At 35.0% G+C, this 13974-nt stretch overlaps 1 pseudogene; it reads right to left on the bottom strand.

Annotated features, from left to right (window-relative positions):
* Positions 1-10653: 10653 nt before the first annotated feature.
* Positions 10654-12339, bottom strand: LOC118540757 (trafficking protein particle complex subunit 10-like; annotated as a pseudogene).
* Positions 12340-13974: the final 1635 nt, after the last annotated feature.

The raw sequence follows: 13974 nt of genomic DNA, 5'->3' as shown, positions 1-13974 counted from the left end.
AAATAATGAAGCTGAAAAGAAAACTATTAGATCATGAAGGTAGACAGGTAACTCACCGATTCCATAATGCAAAATAATATCTGTATCATAGGAGTCCCAGAAGAAGAAGAGCAGGAGATAGAGGCAGAAAGTTTATTTGAACAAATTACAGCTGAGAACATCCCTAATCTGAAGAAGGAAACAGGTATTCAAGTCCAAGAGGCACAGAGAACTCCCCTCAAAACCAACAAAAACAGGTCAACACCATGACATATCATAGTGAAACTTGCAAAATACAAAGATAAAGAGAGAATTCTGAAAGGAGCTAGGGACAAAAAGTCTTAACCAACAAGGGTAGACACATAAGGTTAGCGGCAGACCTGTCCACTGAAACTTGGAGTGCCAGAAACGAGTAGAAGGAAATATTCAATGTGCTAAATGGGAAAAATATGCAGCCCAAAATACTTTAGCCAGCAAGGCTGTCATTCAGAATAATAGGAGAGATAAAGAGTTTCCAAGACAAGCAAAAACTAAAGGAGTTTGTGAACACTAAACGAGCTCCACAAGAAATATTAAAGGGGACCCTTTGAGCAGGAAAGAGACTAAAAGCAACAAAGACTAGAAAGGAACAGAGACAATTTACAGGAACAGTGACTTTACAGGTAATACAATGACACGAAATTCATATCTATCATGCTATGATATAGAAATCAGAAAAAATAGTAGAACAGATCAACACAACTAGGAGCTGGTTCTTTGAAAAAATTAAGATCGATAAACCCCTACCTAGACTAATCAAAAAGAAAAGAGAAAGGACCCAAATAAATAAAAGCATGAATGAAAGAGGAGAGATCACAACCAACACCACAGAAATACAAGCAATTATCAGAGAATATTATGAAAAATTTTATGCCAACAAATTAAGCAATCTGGAAGAAATGGATAAATTCTGAGAAACATAAACTACCAAAACCAGAGCAGGAAGAAATAGAAAATCTGAACAGACACATAACCAGCAAAGAAATTGAATCAGTAATCAAAAATCTCCCAACAAACCAAGAGTCCAGGGCCAGATGCCTTCCCAAGGAAATTCTACCAAACATTTAAAGAAGAGTTAATACCTATTCTTCTCAAACTGTTACAAAAATAGAAATGGAAGGAAAACTTCCAAATTCATTCTATGAGGCCAGCATTACCTTGATTCCAAAACCAGACAAAGATGCCACTAAAAAGGAGAATTACAAAGCAATAACCCTGATGAACATGGTTGTAAAAATTCTCAACATGATACTAGCAAATTGAATTCAACAGTATATTAATAGGATTATTCAGCACAACCAAGTGGGATTTATTCTTGGGTTGCAGGGGTGGTTCATACCTGTAAATCAATCAACGTGATACATCACATCAATAGGAGAAAGAATAAGAACCATATGATCCTCTCAATAGATGCAGAAAAAGCATTTGACAAAATACAGCATCTTTCTTGATAAAAATCCCTCAACAAAATAGGGATAGAAGGAACATACCTCAACATCATAAAGGCTATATATGAAAGAGCCACAGCTAATATCCTCAATGAGGAATAAAATTAGAGCTTTTCCCCCTAAGGTCAGGAACACCACAGGGATGTCCACTCTCACCACTGGTGTTCAACATAGTACTGGAAGTCCTAGCCTCAGCAATCAGACAACAAAAAGAAATAAAAGGAAGAAACAAGTCAAACTTTCACTCTTCACACATAATGTGATACTCTATGTAGTAAAAGACCCAAAGACCCCACCAAAAAGCTGCTAGAACCAATAAAGGAATTCAGCAAAGTAATGGGATATGAAATCAATGCAACAGAAATCTTGTTGCATTTCTATACACCAATAATTTAGCAATAGAAAAAGAAATCAAAGAATTGACCTATTTACAATTGCAGCAAAAACCATAAGGATAAACCTAACCAAACAGGTAAAAGATCTGTACTCTGAGAACTATAGAACACTTATGAAAGAAAATGAGGAAGACACAAAGAAATGGAAAAACATTCCATGCTCATGGATTGGAAGAACAAATATTGTTCAAATGTCTATACTTCCCAAAGCAATCTACACATTTATGCAATCCCTATCAAAATACAACCAAAATTTTTCACAGAGCTAGAACAAACAATTCTAAAATTTTCAGGGAACCAGAAAAGAGCCCGAATAGGCATAGTAAACTTGAAACAGAAAAGTAAAGCCAGAGGCATCACAATTCCGGACTTCAAGCTGTATTACAAAGTTATAATCATCAAGACAGTATGGTACTGGCACAAAAATTGACACATAGATCAATGGAACAGAATAGAGAACCCAGAAATGGACACACAACTATAAGGTCAATTAAACTTCGACAAAGCAGGAAAGAATATCCAATGGAAAAAAAGACAGTCTTTTCAACAAATGGTGTTGGGAAAATTGGACAGCAACATGCAGAAGAATAAAGCTGGACCACTTTCTTACACAGTACACAAAAATAAATTCAAAATGGATGAAAGATCTAAATGTGAGACAGGAATCCATCAAAATCCTAGAGGAGAACACAGGCAGCAACCTCCTTGACCTCAGCTACAGCAACTTCTTACTAGACTAGAGACTAGACACGACTCTGGAGGCAAGGGGAACAAAAGCAAAAATGAACTATTGGGACTTCATCAAGATAAAAAGCTTCTGCACAGCAAAGGAAACAATCAACAAGACTAAAACCCACAGAATGGGAGAAGATATTTGCAAATGACATATCAGATAAAGGGCTAGTATCCAAAATCTATAAAGAACTTATCAAACTCAACCCCCCAAAATAAAAAATCCAGTTATGAAATGGGCAGAAGACGTGAACAGACACTTCTCCAAATAAGACATACAAATGGCCAACAGACACATGAAAAGATGCTCAACATCACTCAGCATCAGGGGAATCAAAACCACAATGAGATACCACCTCACACCAGTCAGAATGGCTAAAATTAACAACTCAGGAAACAACAGATGTTGGTGAGGATGCAGAGTAAGGAGAACCCTCTTACACTGTTGGTGGGAATGCAAAATGGTGCAGCCACTCTGGAAAACAGTATGGAAGTTCCTCAAAAATTTAAAAATGGAGCTACCCTACAACCTAGCAATTGCAACATGTGATTCGAAGGAGCACATGCACCCCAGTGTTTATAGCAGCAGTGTCCACAATAGCCAAAACATGGAAAGAGCCCACGTGTCCATCAACTGATGAATGGATAAAGAAGTGGTTTATATATACAATGGAATGTTACTCAGCCATCAAAAAGAATGAAATCTTGCCATTTGCAATAATGTGGATGGACTAGAAGGTATTATGCTAAGCAAAATAAGTCAGTCAGATAAAGACAAACACCATAGGATTTCACTCATATGTGGAATTTAAGAAACAAAACAGATGAACGTAAGGAAAAATAACAAAATAAAGACAAAGAGGGGGAAAACCACAAGAGACTCTTAAATATAGGGAACAAACTGAGGGTTGCCAGAGGAAGATGAGTAGGGGATTAAGGTAATTGGGTGATGGGCATTAAGGAGGGCACTTGATGTAATGAGTACTGGGTGTTATATGCAACTGATGAATCATTACATTCTACCCCTAGAACTACTACTTCACTATAAGTGAACTAACTTGAACTTAAATAAAATCTTGAATGAAAACAAAAAAAAAAAGAAAAATAAAAAATAAAAAGTATAAATCTCTATGGTAATGTTAAATATATAGAAAAATACATAATAAGGCAATAATGTTATGATAATACATAAGTCACTTTTAGCCTTAGCATAAAAGTTAAGAGTCAAAATTATTAAGAATAACTATAACCACAAAAATATGTTAGTGGATACATATCAGAAAGAGTAAATTCTGACATCAATAACAATGTGGAGGGTGAAAGAGTAAAAACTAAGTTTTTGTATAATATTGGAGTTTGGTTATTATCAGCTTAAAATTGACTGTTATAATTACAAAATGCATTATCTACATGTTATGGTATCCACAAAAAAACTACAGTAAATACAAAAATGTGAAAAGAACCAAAGTATACCACTACAAAAATATTATCAAATAACAAAGAAAGGCAGCAAGAGAGAGGAACAAAAGAACTACAAAACAGACAGAATACAATTAATAAAATGACAATAATAAACCCTTACCTATCAATATTTACTTTGAATGTAAATGGATTAATTTCACCAATCAAAAGTTATAGAGTGGCTATAAGGAAACTCTAGACTTAAACAACACTATAGACCTAATGGACCTAATAGACATATATGGAACATTCTACCCAACAACAGCAGTATACACATTTTTCTCAAGCACACACAGAATATTTCATAGAATAGATTACATACTAGGCCACAAAACAAGTCAAGAATTTTATTTATTTTTTTAATTTTTTATTGTTATGTTAATCGCCATACATTACATCATTAGTTTTTGATGTAGTGTTCCATGATTCATTGTTTGTGCATAACACCCAGTGCTCCATGTAGAACGTGCCCTCTTTAATACCCATCACCAGGCTAACCCATCCTCCCATCCCCCTCCCCTCTAGAACCCCCAGTTTGTTTTTCAGAGTCCATCATCTCTCATGGTTTGTCTCTGCTTCCAATTTCCCCCCCTTCATTCTGGTATCTTCTTTTTTTTTTCTTAACATATAATGTATTATTTGTTTCAGAGGTACAGATCTGTGATTCAACAGTCTTGCACAATTCACAGCACTCACCATAGCACATGCCCTCCCCAACGTCCATCACCCAGCCGCCCCATCCCTCCCACCCCCCACCACTCCAGCAACCCTCAGTTTGTTTCCTGAGATTAAGAGTCTCTTATGGTTTGTCTAACAAGCCAACAACTTTAAGTCAGTAAAATCACTCCAAATATCTTTCCAGCCACAAAAGAATGAAACTGAAGTCAATAACTAAAGGAAAACAGAAAAAATCATAAATATGGGAAATTTAACAACAAACCCTTGAATAAAAGTTGCATCAAAAATAAAAAAGGAAATCAAAAAATATCTTGGGATAAACAAAAATGAAAACACAACATACCAAAATCTGTAGAGTACAACAAAAGCAGTTTTAAGAGGGAAATTTATAGAAATTAGTTTTTTTTTTCTGGGACAATGAAGCTTTATTTTTCTCATATATATATATATATATATATATATATATATATATATATATAAAGGAAATTTGCAAATTTACATGTGACCTAACAAAACCACATATATATACACTCACATGCACACACAGATACACATACACACCCCAAAGCTCTAGCCTTACATAAAAAAAAATGGTGAAAAACAAAGTTTTTCCTATAAGATCAGGAACAAAACAAGAATTCCCACTCTCACTATTTTTATTCAACACAGTATTGGAAGTTCTAGCCAGAGCAATTAGGCAAGGAAAAGAAATAAAAGGCAACCAAATTAGAAAGGAAGTAGTAGAACTATCACTATTTACAGATGACATAATATTATATATACAAAACCCTAAAGATCCAACCAAAAAACTGTTAGAACTAATACATGAATTCAGTAAAGTTGCAGGATATAAAATCAATATACAATTTTTTGCATTTCTATATACTAATAAACTATAACAAAGAGAAATTAAGAAAACCATCCCATTTACAATTGTACCAAAAAGAATAAAATACCTAGGAATAAATTTAATCCAGGTGATGAAAGACTTGTATACTCAAAACTTCAAAGACACTGATGAAAGAAATTGAAGATGACATAAGCAAATGAAAAACTATTCCATGCTCGTGGATTGGGAGAATTAATAATGTTAAAATAGCCATACTACCCAAAGCAGTCTACAGATGCAATGCAATTCCTATCAAAATTCCAGTGTCATTTTTCACAGAAATAGAACAATCCTAAAATTTGCATAGAACCACAAAAGTCCCCAAATAGCCAAAGTAATCTTGAGAAAGATGAAAAAGTTGAAGACATCATCCTCCTTGATTTCAGACTATATTACAAAGCTACAGTAATCAAAACAGTATGGTATTGGCATAAAAAGCAGACATATAAATCAATGGAACAGAATGGAGAACAAGAAAAAAACCCACAAATGTATGGTCAATTAATTTATGACAAAGGACCCAAGAATATATAGTGGAGAAAGGACAGTATCTCCAATAAACAATGTTGGGAAAACTGGACAGCCACATGCAAAAGAATGAAAATGGGCCACTTTCTTACACCATACATAAAAATTAACAAAAATAGATTAAAGACTTAAAAGAACCTGAAACTATAAAACTCCTAGAAAACATAGTTGGTAAGATTTTTGGCGTCTGTCTTAGAAATGATTTTTTAGATCTAACTCCAAATACAAAGGTAACAATAGCAAAAATAAGCAAGCGGCGTTACATCAAACTAAGCAAAGAAAATTATCAACAAAGTGAAAAGGCAAAAAATGGGCAAAGATTTTAATAGATGTTTCTAAAAGAAGACATACAAATGGCAAACCCGTATATGAAAAGATGCTTAATATCACTAATCATCAGGGAAATGCAAATCAAAACCACAATGGGTTATCATCTCATACCCTTTAGGATGACTATTGTCAAAAATAAAATAAAATGATAAAATAAAATAGATAACAAGTGTTGACAATGATGTGGAGAAAAGCAGACCCTTCTATATGGTTGGTAAGAAGTAAATTGATGCAGCCACTATGAAAAACAATATGGTGGCTCCTCAAAAATTAAAATAAAACTACCATACAAACCAGCAATCTTACTTTGGGATATATATTCCAGAGTAATTGAAAGCGGGATCTCAAAAAGATATTTGCACTCCACTGTCTATTGCAGCATTATCTACATTAGTCAAGAGGTAAAAACAACCCACATGTCCACTGACAAATGAATAGATAAGGAAAATGTGGTATATACATACAATGGACTATTATTCTACCTTAAAAAAGAAGTAAACCATGACATTTGCAATAACACAGATTAACCTAGAGCACATTATGCTAAATGAAATAAGCCAGACACAAAAGGACAAATACTACATAACACTTTTATAATAAATCTTAAATATTCAAACTCATAGAAACAGAAAGTAGAATGGTGGTTGAATGGGACTAAGGCAGGGAGAAATAGGACGTAATAGCAAAGAGTATAAATTTTGCTATATAAGATAAATAAGTCCTAGAGATCTACTTTACATCTTAGAGACAATAGTTAACAATAGTGTATTGTATTTTTAATTTTCTTATGAAGGTAGATTTTATGTTAAGTATTCCTATCACAAAAATAAATAAGTATAAATATTTCTGCTTTGCAAAATACACTGTCAAAAGAATGAGAAGAAAAGCCACAGCCCTTAAATGAACTAAGTCAATCAGAGAAAGACATGTATCATATGATCTCACTGATATGAGGAATTCTTAATCTCAGGAAACAAACTGAGGGTTGCTGGAGTGGTGGGGGGTGGGAAGGATGGGGTGGCTGGGTGATAGACATTGGGGAGGGTATGTGCTATGGTGAGTGCTATGAATTGTGTAAGACTGATGAATCACAGACCTACCTCTGAAACAAATAATACATTATATGTTAAAAAAAAAAAAAAAACAATAGTAGGAAGGGAAAAATGAAGGGGGGGAATCGGAAGCAGAGACGAACCATGAGAGACTATGGACTCTGAGAAATAAACTGAGGGGTCTAGAGGGGAGGAGGGTGGGGTGATGGGTTAGCCTGGTGATGGGTATTAAAGAGGGCACATATTGAATGGAGCATTGGGTGTTATACACAAACAATGAATCATGGAACACTACATCAAAAACTAATGATGTAATGTATGGTGATTAACATAACACAATAAAATTTTTAAAAAAAGAAAAGAAAAGCCACAGCCTTGGGGGAAATATTTGCAAAAAACACATCTGATAAGGAACTATTAATCCAAAATATACAGAGAATTCTCAAAATTCAACAGTAAGAAAATAAACAATTAAAAATGGGCCAAAGGCCTTAACAGACACCTCATCAAACATGTTATACAGATGACAAGCATATGAAAAGATGATCACATCATATATCATCAAGGAAATGCAAATTTAAACAACAATAAGATACCACTACATACCTATTAAATGGTTAAAACCAGAACACTGACACCACCAAATGATGGTGAGAATGTGGAGCAATAGGAACATAGGAACCCTCATTCACTGCCAGTGGGAATGCAAAATGGTACAGTCACTTTGGGAGACAGTTTGTCTTTTTCTTACAAAACTAAACATACTCTTACCATACAACCCAATAATTGTTCCCTTTGCTATTTACTCAAAGGAGTTGAAAACTTTTGACTACAAAAACCTGCACATGAATGTTTATAGCAGATTTATTCATAATTTCCAAACTTGGAAGCAACTCAGATGTCCTTCAGTAGGTGAACAGATAAATAAATTGTGGTACATCCAGACAACAGAATATTATTCAATACTGAAAAGAAATGAGCAATCAAGCCATGAAAAGACATGGAGGACCCTTATTGCATATTATTAAGTGAAAGAAGCCAATGTAAAAAAAAAAAAAGGCTACCTACTATATGAGTCCAGTTATATGATATTCTATAAAAAGCAAAACTATGAAGAGAGTAAAAAGATCAGTGGTTTCCAGGGGTTGTGGGAGACAAAGGGTGAGGGAATAAGTGGAACACAGAGGAGTTCTAGGGCAGTGAAAATACTCTATATGATACTATAATAACAGATGCATGTCATTATACATTTGTTCAAGCCCATAAAATGTACAACATCAAGAGTGAACTCTGATGAAAACTATGGAATCTGAGTGATCATGACCTATCAATGTAGGTTAATCAATTGTAACAGATGTATCACTCTGGTGACAGATGCTGATAATGAAGGAGGCTATGCATGTGTAGAGGTAGAAGATATATGGGAAATCTCTATAATTTTCTCTTAATTTTGTTATAAAACTAAAACTCCTCTGAAAAAAAATTGTCTTATAAATAAATAAATAAATAAAGGGGGTAGGAGGAAACTTTTGGATGATATGGATATGTTTATGGTATAGATTGTGCTGATGGTTTCATGGTTGTATGCTTATCTCCAAACTTATCAAGTTGTATACATTACAAATATATGCAGCTTTTTGTATATCAATCACACCTCAGTCAAGTGCTTTAAGAAATGTTTCATGGTATTTCATTGTATCAATATACCATATTTTGTTTAGTCCTCTACCAATGGAAATTTAGGTTTTGCCCAATCATTTCCTATTACAAACACTTCCACAATGACTAACATAGCATATGTCTCATTTTACAAATGTCATAGTTTATTTGTATAATAAGTTCATAGAAAAGATATTGTTAGGTTAAAGGATATATACACTGTGATTTTGATGGATTGTCTTCCATAAGTTTTGAATCAATTACATTCCACCAATAAGTAAGATTGTCTCTTTCTCCACAGGCATACTAACAGAATGCTAACAAACTTTCTTTTTAATATCTGCCAAAGAGGTGAAAATGGTCTCTCATTGCAATTCTATAATTATGACTGAGTTCATTATCTTTTCCTATGTTTAAGAGCCTTTTCAATGAAATGTCTATCCATATTCTTTTCATATTTTTCAATTGATTTTTTTGATATTTTCACTCTGTATATTAGGAAGAGTAACCTATCATGGATATAAATTGTAAGTAAATTTTTGAATTTGTCACATATCTTTTAATTTTTGTTTTAGTGGTTTTGCCACGAATTTTTTGTTTCATCTAGTATAATTACTTTTTAATTATAGATTTCAAGTTAGCATTTCAAACACACATTTGAGAAAACGTAAACATCTTTTCCCTTATAATTTATATCCCTTTCCAGGGCTGTGAAATAGCAATTACACTTCCAGCTGGGGTTTCTTCTCTTTGATAGGCTGATTTTATCCAATACATGAGAATTATGTAAGTTCTGAGTTTTTTCTCTGGAACCCAACTCCAAAACTGGACCTAGACTGGCAACATTTGCAGTATTTGTGCACATTGTCTCTCAGTCAGTCATAAAAGAGCACCCCTCTCTCATGGATATAGCAGGTACTTTAAATCACTGCAGGTACTTTACATCACTGATCTTGAAACTTTCAATCCTCACAAGAGGCAACTGATATAAACTAGAGAAAATGTTATATATTTAAGAATCTAGATTCCCCCCCCCCAAAAAAGAATCTGGATTCCAATTTATGCCACTGTATATAGATTCTTTATTTCCTCATAATTCTTTAATTAAATAAAATTGTAATACTATATATCATATTGTATGATGGCCGGGCCCAGGATGGCCATACGCTTATATATACCACTTAAATATATATGCCACTTGAATATATAATGGAAGTACATTACATTAATTTAATTAAATAAAAGAAACACAAAGATCGATAAGGATTAAGGGTAGCAAGCTGAAAATCTCTCCATCTAGCTTTCAGAAGAAATTGGAAAAAAAAAACTGATGATGATTGGTTGACAGATTCTACATTTTTCATTCTAAAAATTTATTACATTTCATATTAATCCATACATAACAAGCCTTCTTTTACTACATGTGTGAAATGTTTGAAACTCAAAGAAAAGTTCAAAATCAATTACATGTAAAACTCTGCAGTATCCTTCCCAATGAAATTAGCAGACAGGATCTTCCCAATGCTAGTGTGCATTTTGACAGCAGCATGGGACAGATCTAAGTAGTGTTTTTCAAAAGCTTCTACTGATGAAAATCCTTCTTTGAGACTCTGAGTTGTGTTGGCTGTTTCAGTTCTCTCAGCTCCCAAACCTGCCAAAAGATCAACTACCCTATTGAGGTCCTCAGAGTTAGGTCCTTTTTCTGACACAAGTCCACACAGATAGACGAAGGACTTAAGCTTTTTTGTAGCATAGCTACATAAACTTAAAGTATGGGCAATGTTTGAGTCTATCTCTGCCCAGTCACAACAACCTTCTATCCTCTGCAGTACCTCCAAGACAGCAGTCCAGAGCACCAGGTGGAACAGACTTCTAAGAGCATCAGTTCCTGCACACAATTTTGCAGCAGCTCTAGGGCATGCTGAGCCACCTCCCACAGCCTCTACAGGAACAGGAGCAAGGAGTACTGGCGAGAAAACAGGTAAATGCACAGATCTAACAGGGTGGCTTCTTGCCTCTGTATCAATTCACACTTCTCCATGTCTATGGGCTTTTGGAGGATCAATCCATTCCAGCTTTTCACTGGCTGGCAGAAAAAAGTCAGCCAGTTGGCACCATCCCCAGAACCAAAGCTGACAACATACTGAGAAAACAGGGCATTCAGTTCATTATATTGTACCAGGGCATTTTCAAATTGCTGCAGCATATCAAATACAAAGGCAAGTTCCTCCTGAACCATGAAATACTCACAAAAGCTCCAGCCTGGCTCAGTCCTCTTCTCCATCAAGGTTCTCAGTTCATCCTCAAACTTGCCTAGGTTTTTGGTAAAAGACATAAGAAGCCATGCCCTGAGTTTGGTAAGGAAGATATTCCAAGGATTCCTGAGTTCAAGAAGAGTCCTTTAAGGGGTTGGAGAGCATGACACACCTGTCACTCTGTTTATTACAAAAATCATTTCTTATTTTGTCCACAATAGGAGTTCAGGGAAGGATGTTGGTTTTGTTGGGTTTTTTTCCCCCCCTTGGCATCATTTTCTTTTTTTAATTTTATTTTAATTCAATTAGCCAACATATAGTACATCTCCAGTTTTTGATGTAGTGTTCAGTGATTCATCAGCTGCATACAACACCCAGTGCTCATTATATCATGTTCCCTCCTTAATATCCATCACCCAATTACCCCCCTCCTACCTCCCTTTCTGCAACCCTCAGTTTGTTTCCTGGAGTCGAGTCTCTCATGGTTTGTCTCTCTCTCTGATTTCCTCCCGTTCAGTTTTCAACCACCACTATTAGCCAGTCCACAGAGCTATGACCTTTCAGAACATTCTGCTACTTGGTAAGGTCATCTTTTACTGTAGCTTTATACACCAGTATCATAGCATTCCATCCAATAAATATGAAAAAAGGGGAAAGTAAGTGGGACTTTGTTTCCTTCTTTGAGCAACAGTTCCTCTTTGAATTGAACAAAGTTAGATTCTAGGTGAATCATCTTTGGAGCCTGGCCATAGTACCTTCTCCATTCCATCTGTTCTCTTGGAAGCTGCTAGGAAAGCACTGGATAAATAGAGGTAAATCAATTCTGATCTCCAGCACAGGTAACAATGGGCTTGTGTAGGTCACCAGCAGCAGTGGCTCCTCAGGGACATCCATGGACCATCACTGGCCTCTGGGCCAGCCCAAGCCTGAGCAGCACCGTGACAGGGATACCCATCAGGCTGTGTGAGGCAGTTCCTAAGCCAGCTGCCCTACATGGCCACCTGGCCCCACCACTTCCCGCCATGATTTTTTAAAATTATTTTTAAGAAGTCAATATTACCAATATTGTCTTCTATGGCTTCGTATTTTGCATTATAGTTAGAAATGTCTTTGTCACACCTTGGTTATAAAAAATCCTTTTCTATGGTACAAATAATTTTAAGGGCTTTATTTGTGTATGGGGGTGGTAAGGGGTTGGAATAGGAATTATAGAGATGCCTCCAAAATAAATATCTGATCTTAAGAAACAAATATAAAGCAAAAACAGAAGACCAACTTTATTCAATAAATACACAAATGGAATGTTTTAGAGCTGAACATTCACTAGGAAGAACAGAAAATACTTTATGGTCATAGCCTATATTATGGACCAAGAGATGATCCTTTGAAACCAAAAGAGATGTAAGATAAATTATATAGATAAAAAAGACAGCTATTCTAGTAGCCTGTTGAACAACCAGGACCTTCAGAAAGTGTAGGAGGGCTGTGTGGAGAGAATAACATGACTCCAGAAGGCAATAATCAATAAATTCACCACTGAATCATTGCAATGAACAGCTAACACAATATGTGAAGCTCTTGATAATGATCAATGTAAACCTGAAAGAAATAACAAGTAATAGGTAGCATGAGTCTGTCAAAAACAAATCATGTGAAACTATAATTCAATCCTTCCTTCAAGAGGATAAGTTTAGTACTTTAAAAAAAAGAAAAATTTGGTGGAGACTTGGGCTAGCAAAAATGTTTTAAAAGGATGAATTAGATGGAAGTGTCATAAGATGAATAGTTTAGATACAGAAAAAAAGTTGTTATTGACAGTTCAATACTGCATTGGGTGAAAGTGTCAGGTAGGTCCCTTAGGGGTCCACTCTGAATTCAATACAATTCAATATTTTCATTTACTACTTAGAGAGTAGAAGGTAGAGAATGCCTAATAAAATTTGCAGATGTTCCTGCACATTGCAGGATAGGCATAAAAGTAGAATACAAGCAGGATAAAATTTTTAAATGGGCAGAAATCAATAAAATAAGATTCAATAAAGCATTCATAAATGTAATGTGATTCACAAAGGAAAGAAGAATCAAATGCACCAATGTAAAATGAAATCACAAGAGAGTCTAAGGCTTATAGTGGAAAGTAAAATGAACACGTATCAGCAACATAACCATCAAACTCCAAAAGCCAGTGCTGATCAAGTTACAAAAATGAATTTTTTCTTAATAGGAAAAAAAGAAGAAATGTTATGCCAGTCAATAAGCACTTCAGGATGTCCAAGGCATCAAATTTTAGGACTTATAGATAAGTAGAGTACAGAAAATTGACTGGAAAATCAAAAGAATTCATGTAGGAAAAAGTAAGACTGGCATAAAACAGATAAATGGAGAAGAGTAAGCAAAGAAAGTAAAGTAGATATAGTTGCTCAGAGCAGAAGTAAGGGAAAGGGACAGGTAGGAAAAGGTAAAGGAGGGAAAGAGAAACCAGAGAAAGAGAATGGAGAGGGAAGAGGAAACAAGATAAGGAAAAAGGGA

This window comes from Halichoerus grypus, chromosome X (genome assembly GCF_964656455.1).
Source record: "Halichoerus grypus chromosome X, mHalGry1.hap1.1, whole genome shotgun sequence".
Lineage (NCBI taxonomy): Eukaryota > Metazoa > Chordata > Mammalia > Carnivora > Phocidae > Halichoerus > Halichoerus grypus.
This window is presented reverse-complemented; position numbering and strand designations above follow the sequence as displayed.